This window comes from Orcinus orca, chromosome 3 (genome assembly GCF_937001465.1).
Source record: "Orcinus orca chromosome 3, mOrcOrc1.1, whole genome shotgun sequence".
NCBI lineage: Eukaryota > Metazoa > Chordata > Mammalia > Artiodactyla > Delphinidae > Orcinus > Orcinus orca.
The window spans coordinates 38,075,622-38,088,441 of record NC_064561.1 but is presented as its reverse complement, the minus strand read 5'-3'; the positions used below and the strand labels follow the sequence as shown (position 1 = coordinate 38,088,441).

Below are 12,820 nucleotides of genomic sequence, written 5' to 3'. Positions count from 1 at the left end.
ATAAAGATGATACTTAACAAATATGTATGTGTCTTGGGTATAAATAAATAAAAAGTATATTTTGGACTTCACTACCACCAGAGTGAAAAGTCATAATTGCTTTCTAACTCTAAGAATTTATAATGGGCAACATCCAAACATATCCTTCGATTTAAATACATAAAGATTTGTTACCCCTCCAAAGATTTCAGCCTGATGATATGGTGGTTTTCTCTTAGGGGTACGCTTCATCTTACAAATTGTCACTGACTTGCTTTCAGTGATACATCAATGCTGACACAGAAAGTACCTTTTCATCTGTTACCCATATCTGCCGAGAGGAAAGCTGTGGTTGACAAATTGGAAGCACACAATCAAATGCATCAACTTTATCAATGTGTTCTGGGTACCCAAGGCCATGGCCCATTTCCCGTCAAACTTAAATATTATTCAAAGATCTGGCTAAGAAAAACATACTATTTCTGTGTTCACACAAATAGAGATGTTAATGAGTAGAATGTCAAAGTCACATATATTTTAAAGATTAAAACATATCAGCAGAATTCAGGAGCTGGGCCATGGAGCAAAAACTCAGCAGATGGGTACTGTGATAGGAGGCTCCGTCTGCCAAGGTCCTGCTAATTTAGGATTAAGACGAACCCTCTGTGTCGGCACTGTGGTAGAGGACATTTCTGTGCTAAGCACCTAGGTGGATGGGGTTGCCCGCTACTAAACGAGGGACCTGGGGTTGGAACCAAGGGTTGGATGTTCAAGTCTCTGGTTTTACACTTCTAACTGCGGGAGCCTCAATTTCATTATCTGAAATGGATGTGGTAACTCCAAAATGCCTCAATTCTATCGTTCACGTTTTGACATTTCTAGTATTGAGAATGTGTCTCAAAATTAACCCATGTGAAGGGGTAGTGTTTGTCTTTAAGTGGATAAAGAATAACGCGGAAGGCAATTCTTTTTCTGGATGTTGATTTAAAATGTAATGAAGCAGAGAGGCCCCAGCTCATAAGGCTGTTGTGAGGATTAAGTCAGCGGAAATGAGATGCTGTGGGTAAAGCATTTAGGGGAGCGTCTGGACCTGGGGTGGAGGGGGGTGCGGAAGAGGGGCAGCTGCAGCTCTCCGATGTCCCCCTTCCCAGCCCAGAATTCTGCTAAGATTTCCATGTCACCTTATCTGCGCAAAGACCTGGCAGAGCAAGACAGAAAAAGAAGAGGGAAAACATCCCTCCCCTGCTCTGCAGGGTTACTTCTTATCTATAATTTGTTCTAACTAGGTTCAAGGACTTGGATTTCTCTGATGCTGTTTCCTGCCCCCCTCCCTTTATTTTGTTAATCACTATGAATCCGATTTCAGAACACTGTCAGATTTGGCTCACCCGTTCAACACCTCTGCAGGGGGACCTGCAGCCTGCATTTATTTCCTGTTTACATGCACATCATTTATGTAAAACCATTGTTCAAAACACTCCAGGGGCTCTCCATCTGCATGTTAAGCCCACGTCGGGTCAATGGCCCTTAATGCCATCCCTGATCACCCCGCCATTGTTTCTCTAGCCACGGGGGCCCCTTGGCTGTACGCACGCACCCTGCGAGCGGCTATCTCAGGCCTTTGCGTTTATTGTTCCCTCCGCCTGAAATGCTCCCCCTCCCCCTCAGCACCCTCAGACAGTCGCATCTCACTATCTGAGGGTCTTTACTCAAGTGCCACCTTTGCAGTGACACCTTTTTTTTTTTTTATTCGGTACGCGGGCCTCTCACTGTTGTGGCCTCTCCCGTTGCGGAGCACAGGCTCCGGACACGGAGGCTCAGCGGCCATGGCTCACGGGCCCAGCCGCTCCGCGGCATGTGGGATCCTCCCGGACCGGGGCATGAACCCGTGTCCCCTGCATCGGCAGGCGAACTCTCAACCACTGCGCCACCAGGGAAGCCCCAGTGACACCTTTTTTGAACACCTTGCTGAAGTCGTAACCCACCCCTAACAAGCCCCCTACGCTCTCTCCTACTTTATTTTCTCTCCATAGTAGTTGAGACCATGCAACATACTATTTTACCTTTTTACCTGGTTTATTGCCTCTCTCTATTAGAGTATAAGTTCCATGAAGGCAGGAATCTTTCTCTATTTTGTTTGCTGCTTTATCGCCACTGTCCAGAGCAGAGCTAGCACATATAGGTACTCAGTAAGATCTAGTCTTTATGTATTTAGCATATCCCTTCTTTAAGTTGGAACTGAAACAGGAGGGAAGGGGGCAGGGCACAACCTCTGAAAGAATGACATAGCCCTTGAGGCTACAATATAACCTGGTTAGAACCAACTGGAATCAAGATGGCGGAAGATTGGACTTCCAGTAGACCTTGAGCCTCATTATATGCTTCTTGGAATACATTAGCATGCTAAATGACATACTCACAGGCACCATGACAGTTCCAAAGCTAACCAAAAAAGGTCAAAAAGTGGGCCGTGGCCCAATTTCTGGAAATCTCCGCCCCTTCTCCAAAATAGTTGGAATAATCCTCGCACTTGTCAGCCTATGAAATTACCCAGACCATATTTCGGGGGCTTCTCACCTTCTGCGATGGCCCACACTCTGTCTGTGGCATGCGTTTCTCCCAGGACCATTCTTGCCTTTTGAGACAGACTGCATTCTGTCTATGGAATGTGTATCTCTCTAAATAAATCCACTTCTTACCTATCGCTTTGTGTCTCCCTGAATTCTTTCTGTGACTAGATGTAAAGAACCTGAGCTTCATTAAGTACTGAGACCAGGTGTGTGATCTCAATTAAAAGACAGTGGGTTCAAGCCACAGTCTGGGTTTTAGCTGGGTTTAAGTCCCAATCTGAGTTGTGTGGTTTCAGAACTATTGGGCCAAAGGGATGACTATTTTCTATAGTTCTTCACTTTAGTTTTTGCTTGTACCAGTGGTTTGCCCCTTTTAACTGCTGAGTAGTATTTCATAGTGTGGATGTACTGTCCTTTGTTTAACCATTTACCCATTGAAGAACATCTTGGCTATTTCCAGTTTGGGGCTGCTATGAATAAAACTGTTATAAACCATTGTGTACGTGTTTTCACGAGATCTTAAGCCTTCATTTCTCTGGGATAAATGTCTAGGAGTGCAATTGCTGAGTTGCACTGAGTGGTAGTTGTATGTTTTCTTTTTAAAAGAAACTGCCAAACCATTTTCCAGAGTTGCTGCACCATTTTACATCTCCACCAACAATGTAAGAGTGATCCACTTTCTCCACGTCCTTGCCAGCATTTGGTATTGTCACCCTTTTTTATTTTAGCCATTTTGTTATGTGTGCAGTGATGCCATGCATTTAATTTGTATTTCTCTGATAGTTAATGATCTTGAACATCTTTTTTCCCTGCTTATTTGCCATCTGTATGTCTTCTTCAGGAAAACGTCTCTTTAGGTCTTTTGCCTACGGTCTGATTGGATTGCTTGCTTTTTTAATATTGAGTTTTAAAAAGTTTTAAAAATATATTCTAGATATAGTCTTTGTCAGATATGTGGTTTGCAAATATTTTCTCCCACTCTGTAGGTTGTCTTCTCATCCTCTTAACAGACTAAAAGTTTTTAGTTTTGATGAAGTCCAACTTAAACATTTTTCCTTTTAAGGTCATGGTTTGGTGTCAAGTCTAAGAACTCTTTCCCTAGTCAGATCCTAAAGATGTTCTTCTATGTTTTTTCTAAAAGTTTTATAGTTTGAGTTTAAATCTATGATCAATTTTGAGTTAGTTTTTGTATAAAGTGTGAGATTAGGGATTTCCCTGGTGGCGCAGTTGTTAAGACTGTGCTCCCAGTGCAGGGGGCCTGGGTTCATTCCCTGGGCAGGGAACTAGATCCCACACGCATGCCACAACTAAAGAACCTGCATGCCTCAACTAAGGAGCCCTCAAGCTGCAGCTAAGGAGCCCATCTGCCAGAACTAAGACCCAGTGCAACCAAATAAGTAAATAAATAAATTTAAAAATAAAAAATGAAGTGTGAGATTAGATTGAGGTTTTTTTTAAACCTATGGATGTCCAATTTGGAGCCTGCATTTTAACAAATCTTTAGAAACATCAAGGTCTGAGAACTTCTGGGGAGGGATTTGTGGGATTTACTTGGTGATGTGATGGTAAATATTTCACAACCAGTTCTTGGTGAGGGAGGGGTAATTTCCACGGTATAAATACAACCTTTATAGCTGATTGCAAGCAACTGATATGATGCCCCTGAGCACAGAGTTGGGAAGAGATTCACAGAAGCACACCATTATGTAATATGCCCACACTTACAGGAGATGCATATGACCTCAGAAGTATAGATAATAATAAAATGTGGAAGGAAATGATGCGTTTTGAGTATTTATCAACTTTGTTTTAAATATAACTTATTTAATTTTAAATTTATTTCAAGAACTTTGGAGGTTCTAAGAGTTTACCCTACTTGCAAGCTACATTGTCAGTTTCATGGATGCTGGCAGAAGACATGAGACTCCTGGATTAGAGACAAAGGACTTTATTACTTACAGCAACTGCAGTAACTAGAGTGTCAGCATTATCTTGTACTAGTTCCCTGAGCCCCAATTCCCAAAGGGTGATGCAAAATGGCACTTATCCATGCAGTGGGTTGTATATAGGAGAGAAATTCTGCGTTTAGGGATCCGAATGCTAAGTTATCATCTTTTATAATGCTCAAAGGCAGACATTATCTTTATTACTCTGGACAATAAGAAAACTGCCCTTTTTATCTTGAAGGAAACACTATACAAACAAGTTTGAAAAGATAGTCCTGAACAAAGATATTCAAGTGCTTCCACTCACGGGACCAGCTGAAATGAGACTCAGGAAGAATTGACTCCAAACAGCCTATATAATTTATTTTTTAATAATGGCTGTGTTTAACAACCAGCCCACAAAGTTCCTGAAAATGGAACAATAGGCCCTCAGAAGCCAGTACATTGGCTCCAGTACACCAATGTATTTCGAGGCAAAAAAAAAAAGGAAAGACTAAGGGAGAGATTCTCTCTGGATTGATTTCACCAGCTGGGAGCCCGGGAAGCCCCATCCATGGAGGAAGCTGTTTTAATGGTTTGTTTTCCAGAATGGTTATTATTATAATGGAAATTCTAATAATAGTTATTAAAGTAAAAATAGCAACTACTCTTTGTTGCCTGTCAAGTACAGGTCATGCATTTTGGGGGCTTTTTATCTCATTTAATCCTCGAAATTACCTACGAAGTAAGGAGATTATTACTATCCTCATTTAATAAATGAGAAAACCAAGACTCCTAGAGGTCAAAGAAAAAAGCTGGGCTGGGATTGAGCTTGTCCAGCAAACTCTAGCTCTGAGGAGTTGAGAACTCACAGTCTTTTTTTTTTTCTTTTAATAAATTTATTTATTTTATTATTTTATTTTATTTATTTATTGTTTCTGGCCGCGTTGGCTCTTTGTTGCTGCACGCGGTCTTTCTCTAATTGTGGCGAGCAGGGGCTACTCTGCTGCGGTTTACGGGCTTCTCATTGTGGTGGCTTCTCTTGTTGCAGAGCTGGGGCTCTAGGCACATGGGCTTCAGTAGTTGTGGCACATGGGCTCAGTAGTTGTGGCACATGGGCTTAGTTGCTCCTTGGCATGTGGGATCTTCCCGGACCAGGGATCGAACCCGTGTCCCCTGCACTGGAAGGTGGATTCTCAACCACTGTGCTGCCAGGGAAGTCTGAACTCACAGTCTTAAAAGCAACTTTTCCACTCACGTCGACTGGCATTATTGAGACCCCACCTGCCTTCTCTCTGTGCCTCTCAGGAGCAGGGCTTTGTGGTGTCATGCTGGCAAGGGCCAAGGGCATAGATTTCTGGTCTCTGCTTGCCAGTGAGTTCCAGTGTGACCTTGGGCAGATTATTCATCTCTGCACCTCTATTTCCTCATCTGTCCAATGATGGATGTTCTGATGGTACTGTTCTGCCAGTCTTGCAGAGTTATCTGGAAAATCAAAGGTGCATCAAAATGGTCTGGGGTTGTAGTTTAGGTTGCATGACTTTGTACCAGCTATAAAATCTCTGCAACACCCCCCCCACACCTTAAAGTTTCTTATGTGTATTATGGGGGCGGGGCATATGCGGTCACCATGAGGCTGTCAGATTCTGAGTCTATAAGTGAGATAATAGCTCCAGAAGGCTCTGGAAAAGGCAGAAAGCAACCCCCAGACATGAGGTATTGTTTTTCACTCTCTGCTGCCCCATCTCTTTCTAATTTCCTGTGGTTGTGCAGCCATCGGGCTCAGAGAGGGTCAGGTAAGCATTTGTGACCTGAGTCTTTGGACTGCAGGAGTGATGGTGGTTCAGGCAGGGCTGCTCTCCCTGGGGGCAGATAGAGACTCCCCCCACGTGCCAGGCAGGAGGTGTCTGAGAGGCGCAGGAGCCTTGGATATCGCCTGCCTCTGAGCCTCTCAGCTCAGAGTCTGTTCAGAGCTCCGTCTGCACCCCACCTGAGTTCCAGGCTTAGAGTTGCCGAGTGACTGGCTGGAGGAAGGCATTCTAAGCCCAGGGACCGCCAAGTACAAAGGCCTAGAAGGGGGAATAAACTTGGCAGGTTTAAGTGGCAGCAGACCAGCCTGGCTGGAGAGGGAAAGGGGAGGAGGTCAAACATCCGTAACCTGCTCCAAGCAGCCGAACCCCCAAGAAGCCAAGGAGCCCCAAGGGGGCAGGTAAGGGATGTTCCCACTACTTGCAAATGCTCCGGGTGCTCTCGAATGTGTGGATCGGTCTCTGGTAACGGGCCGACAGCCAACAGCAGCTCTGGCTGTGCCCACCGAGATCACCTGACCTTTTCTCTTCCTCCTGTCAACTTGTTTGCAGGCTGGGTCTGAGCCAGAGGTGAGGGGGCTGGCAGGGCTCAGAGATGTAGCCTTGAGGGCTTGCCTCTCCCTGCCCAGACATTAGAGCCAACGCGATGTTACCAAGGCCCCTCAGCCTCCATCTGCCAGTTCCAGAAACCCAGTCCCCTGGGGGCAGGGGTAGGGCAGGGAAGGGGTAGGGCAGGGGTAGGGCCACCAGGGAAGCCCCCCCTCACGTTCTTATTTTGCAGTCTTTGCTCCCTTCACACCATGACCTGGGGGAGGGGACTCCTTTGATTCCCCGGACCCGCCCTGCTGGTCCCACCACCGGGCCTTTACATATGAAGCTCCCATCACTGCGCCCCTGGAATGCCTTCCCCACTCTTCTTCCTGCTAACTTACCTTGCAGATCTCAGCTTGGTCATATCACTCTACCAGTAAAGTTCTTTACACTCTGACCAGGACAAACCCTCACCTTGTCATTCTCATGGCACCATCTCACAGCTGACATTTTACATTTATTTCTCTGGGCATTTGTCCAATGCTCGTCACCTGTGCTAGACTCTAAGCTCCAAGAAGACAGAGACCATATCTGCATTTTGCTCACCCCAGCATCCCTGATGCCTAACTCACTGAGTTGAGGTTTGATAAATATCTATGGAATAAATGGCCCAAATTGGCCTCTTGATAAAGTCCACCTGTTCAAATGCAGCTCCTTGCAGCAGTCGGTGCCCTGGACTAGAGGACTGCCCTGCAGGGGTGGGCCGGCAGCTTCAGGACCCCCACTCTTCTCTCCTCTCCCTCCTTATAGAAGGTGGCTCTTCCAGACGTCCAGGTCCTCCTTAGACAGGTTCTGGTTGTACCACGCTTGGAGTGGGATTCAAAGTAGCCGATGGGGTGCTTTTCAAGAGTGATTTGCCCACAGAGTTCTGCCAAGTGGTGGGGCAGCTGAGAAGTGTTTCAGGATTTAATGCCCTCCTTAGCCTTTCACCTCTGAGGCCCTTGATCTCCATGTAATTAAGCTCATACATTAAATGCGCTTTATGGGATGAGAAAGCCCCACGTGGAACATGGACTTTTCACACCAGGAGGCCATTTTAGGTTATTGTCAGCCTCAGCTTGAAAAATCGCTTGGGGTGGGGATGAATTGAGGTTGTGAGTTTACAAGGGCATCAGTGAAAATAAATACCAGAGATGAAGCTAAACTCTTCCTTCTTGTTTTTTTTTTTTTTTCTTGGCCACGTCATGAGGCTTGCAGGATCTTAGTTCTTCGACCAGGGAATGAATCCAGGCCCACGGCAATGAGAGCACTGAGTCTTAACCACTGGACCGCCAAGGGAAGTCCCTTCCTTCTTGTTTTTAATCAGGGTCAATCTGAGGCAAAATGATAAAGTAGATGAAGAATATCTTTTTTAAAAAAGCAACTTGTGCTCACTTCGGCAGCACATATACTAAAATTGGAACGATACAGAGAAGATTAGCATGGCACCTGCACAAGGATGACATGCAAATCTGTGAAGCGTTCCATATTTTTAGGCAGAGCTCCAAAGCCATCGTCAGGTTTCTAACTGTGATGATGAAGCATGTTTACGTTGGTGAATTTGAAATCATCGATGATCACAGGGCTGGGAAAAGTGTTGTGAACCTCACAGGCAGGCTAAATAAGTGTGGAGTGGTCAGCTGCAGGTTTGATGTGCAACTCAAAGATCTAGAAAAATGGCAGAATAACCTGCTCCCATCCCATCCGTTTGGTATCATTGTACTGTCAACCTCAGCTGGCATCATGGACCATGAAGAAGCAAGATGAAAACACACAGGAGGGAGAATCCTTGGATTCTTTTTCTAGGGCTGTAATACATACGTGCAGATAAAATGCCTCAGAGGAAAAATAAATAAAAATTAAAAAGCAACTTGCCCAGAGCCATCTTTGGGCCCTTTCTGAAAAATTCTGTTTAGGCTTTTGTCTCCAGAGCAGGGAGAGGCCTGGAATTTTGCAGAGGTTATTAGGAGCCAATAAGTAAGCACCTACCCTCCTCCTGGCCTCAGCCGTTGCATGAGGAGCTAGGCCTGTGAGGGTAACTTCCATCTTACCCGCAGAGCTCCACAGCCAGCGCCCACCTGGGCCTGAGGACAGCTGTGGAAGGGACACCACGAAAGGGGAAAATGAAGAAAAAGAAACACACATAGGCTCCAGCCCCATCAAAGAGTAGAAGCTGAGTCTTTTCCATTCTAGTTTTCCCCTCAGCCTGGCCCGGGGATTGGCAAAGCTGGCTGTACTTCACAGTTGGCTGAGGAGCTTGTAAAGGGCCAGACTCCCAGGTCCTATCAAGGAAACTAAAGGGCTGGAGGAGGTGCAGCTGTGTCCACACCCTTCTCTACCCTGCGAGCTTCTGACTCCCCACCTGTCCTGGGGACCACAGGCGCCATCCCTGACCACAGTGAGGCCTTCAGAGATGTCTGCTGCGTTGAGATGAAATCTGTAATTGACTAGACAGGATCCTGCTTTGTGGGAGGGAAATACTTGGGACCCAAACCCCACCACATAGGAGTGCTTCCAAGTCAGAGCACTTGCCCACATTTCTCTAGCTCCCCTCCACAGGGGGCACACAGGGTGGTGGGGAGGGCCTACTGCCCACAGAGGGGCCCGCTCATGGCCAATGTAGCTGAAAGTGCAGCCTCTAGATGCACCCGCTTAGTTCCAGTCCCATTGCATTGACCTTTGGCATTGACCCAAGCTCTCTAGGACTCAACTTTCCCCATCTGTAAAGTGGGGATGTTGATTGTAGTAGCGGCTCACAGCGGTGTGGAGAAGCTGAGAAGAGACAATACACATAACACCCAGCATGTGGCTAATGTTCAGTTAGATAATAATGTTATTATCTTCCAGCTCAGGAAACCTAATAACAGCAACCACTGATTGTCTTCAGTGGAAGCAGAGGGCCAGATGTGAACGTTCAATGCTTTAGAACATGCTGGCCTGATTCATCCAGCTGTTTTAATTTATGTTTCAGGAATTTCAGGCTCTTAGCTCTGCTTTGGAGACAGAAGCATAAATGTTTAGTGCCAAAATGGATTCTGAGACCATCTGATTCAATCCTTCATTTCACAGATAGGGAAACTGAGGCCACCTGACGTGAAATGTCTTGGCCAAAGCCGCACAAGGAATCAGAAGAAGACAGAGCTGGGACTGGAACCCAGATTTCTTGTTTTCCCGGACAACTGCAGTATTCCTGCACTCTACCAGCTGCCTCTGTAATTTAGAATGTGTGTGAAATCCCTTTAACTGATAATGCTAGAAAGATGTGTGGTTCTTGTGTTCTTATTCTTTTTCTTTTCTCCAGCTGAGGGTCATGGTCGAATAATATCATGGATCAGAATCTCTCTTTCTCTCTTTCTCTTTTTTCCTTTGGCTCAGAATCTAGAAAACAGCCTGGAGAAGAAACCAGGGCAGATCTTCCAGCCTCTAAGCCTCAGGACTGGAGGTTTGTGTGGTAGACGTTTGCCCCCTAGTGGAATGAGTGAAGATGACAGGCAGGGAGTGAAGAAGCTTCTGCCTCCAGGACCTGGCTTCCCAGGGGTCCGATGCAGCTTGCACAGCCGGGCCTCCCTTACCTCACCCTAATGCCAGCACCGTCAGATCCCATCTTTACTTAAAATTATGATATCTGTTCATCAAAACACTTTTTGGTATTAATTTTGATTTATTAAGACATTGAATTAAAATATTATTTATATTGATTATTTTGGGGGCAACTCCTTTAAATTTTGCACGTGAGATGAGTGCCCCATTTGCCTCCCCCGATCGTAGTCTTTTTAAAATATTTATTTATTTATTTATTTGTTTCTTTATTTATTTTCCGACCATAGTCTTAATCCAGAAGGCGGCCCTGGAAGAACCCGCAGATACCTGATGTGCTGACCCCCTCACTTGTCAGAGGTGCCCTGAGGCCCGGCAAGGGCTGGGCTGGGCCAGCCTGTTAGGGCAGTGTGGTCTGCTGCTTTTGCACTGAAATAATCAGAACTGCATATTTCCCAGGCTTTCTCCAGAAGCGAACGGTGACAAAGAACCTCTCCTTGCCCAAACCCTAGCCAGGCTCCTCTGAGCCCTCTTCTTTACTAGGCCTGTCAACCTGGGCCTATAAGGACTTGAACAAACACTAACATCGTTTCCAACAGCTCAAGGCCCTGTGACCCATGCCCCCCTTAAAGTGGCTGCCTGAAAACACTCAAGGCAGCCAAAATCATGTACTGTTTGTTCCAGCCAACATCTGAAGATAGCGCCCCTGTTTCCCAGTCTCTGTGGGAACGTAGTAACCCCATTTTGATAGAGGCCAGTTAGCAAGTCCATAAGGGCTTCACCTGGACCAGTCCCCTCCCCCTTTTCCCTGAGTCTACAGAGCCCCCAGTCAGCCCCATCCCCACTCCCTCATCCTCCCTTTAAAACACCCAGTCACCGCTGAATAAAGCAAAGTGAGCCCAATTCACATTGGACTCTTCCAATGCAGTAATATACTACAATAGTATATTACTGATTAAAATCAGTCCTTACCACTTTAACTAGTGTTCAGCTTTTCTTTGAAATTTATTTAATTTATTTTTGGCTGCTTTGGGTCTTCCTTGCTGTGCACGGGCTTTCTCTAGTTGCAGCGAGCGGGGGTTACTGTTCGTTGCGGTGCACAGGTTTCTCATTGCAGTGGCTTCTCTTCTTGCAGAGCACGGGCTCTAGGCGTGCGGGCTTCAGTAGTTGTGGCTCACGGGCTCTAGAGTGTGGGCTCAGTAGTTGTGGCACTCGGGCTTAGTTGCTCCGCGGCATGTAGGATCTTCCTTGGCCAGGGCTTGAACACTTGTGCCCTGCATTGGCAGGCGGATTCTTAACCACTATGCCACCAGGGAAGCCCCCAGTGTTCAGGGAAGCCCCCAGTGTTCAGCTTTGTTTCTCTTTGATAACGGCTGACTTTTGAAGAGTGTCCCTTATGAGAAAAGACCCTGGGGTCAAGGGCAATTTTATTGCACAAAGATGCACTGAATTCTGGGTCTTCCTCAATGCCTAAAGCATGAAGCCCTAGGGAATTCCCTGGCCGGACTCAGTGCTCTCACTGCCAGGGCCCAGGTTCAATCCCTGGACAGGGAACTAAGATCCTGCAAGCCACGTGGTGCAGCCAAAAATAAACAAATAAAAATAAATAAATAAATAAAACTTAACAAAAGACAAAAAAGCATGAAGGCTTAAAGATAGGCCCTATTTGCAGGGGCCCACAGTAAGTAGCTAGACTAGGAGGAGGGTCTGGTGCCCCAGCATGTCTGGGAAGGCCACCTCGTTGGAACACCTTCCTTACCTGGGCCTACATCCTGCATCACCTGCTGGAGGACTCCAAGTACTCAAGGCACCAAGGAGTCAGCCACCCTCAGAAGTGTTAGGGGACACACCAGCCCTCCTCCTTGCCATCAACTGGCTACCAGAGACCCCCCTCAACTGTGTCACCTACTTCTGCCCACCTGCCACCAACCCAGCGCTCCCACCTCCCCACTTCCAGCAGTCCTGGGCCACATCCAAGGAAGACGAGACCCCAGAACTTGGTCCTGCAAGGTCTCTGCCTCCACCTGCCCGATCCCCTACAAAGAGTGCTAAGGCTCCCCCCACCCCATTATCCCCCCACCCCAGGATTCCCTGGCAGGCTGCCAAGGGGACATGGGTTTAGGTCAGGCCCAGAAGTGGCAACCACAGAGCTTCAGGGTCCTGCCCATCTTGCTCAGGCTGCATTTATTACCGCGGTTTCACAGAGTTGAGTCAACTGCCTTCAAATGCTTGAATCCCTGGGGGTAGGAAGAGGAAGCGGCTAAAGGTGCTCTTTTTAAGAATGTAAAATAAAGAAGAAGAAAGGAAAAGACAAAAGAATTGTTCATAGACAAAAATGCCTCGAGCTCAGAAGCTGGCCCTTTCCTACAGGAGTTCTGGGCAGGACCCCAACCGCACACTAATCTGCTTGGGCCCCAAACTCCTTCCTGGG

At 46.5% G+C, this 12,820-nt stretch overlaps 1 non-coding gene across 1 annotated transcript; it reads left to right on the top strand.

Moving 5' to 3' along the window:
* Positions 1-8,239: 8,239 nt before the first annotated feature.
* Positions 8,240-8,346, top strand: LOC117198564 (U6 spliceosomal RNA). The gene has a single exon (XR_004479752.1). It is a non-coding gene; the product is annotated as a U6 spliceosomal RNA (small nuclear RNA).
* Positions 8,347-12,820: the final 4,474 nt, after the last annotated feature.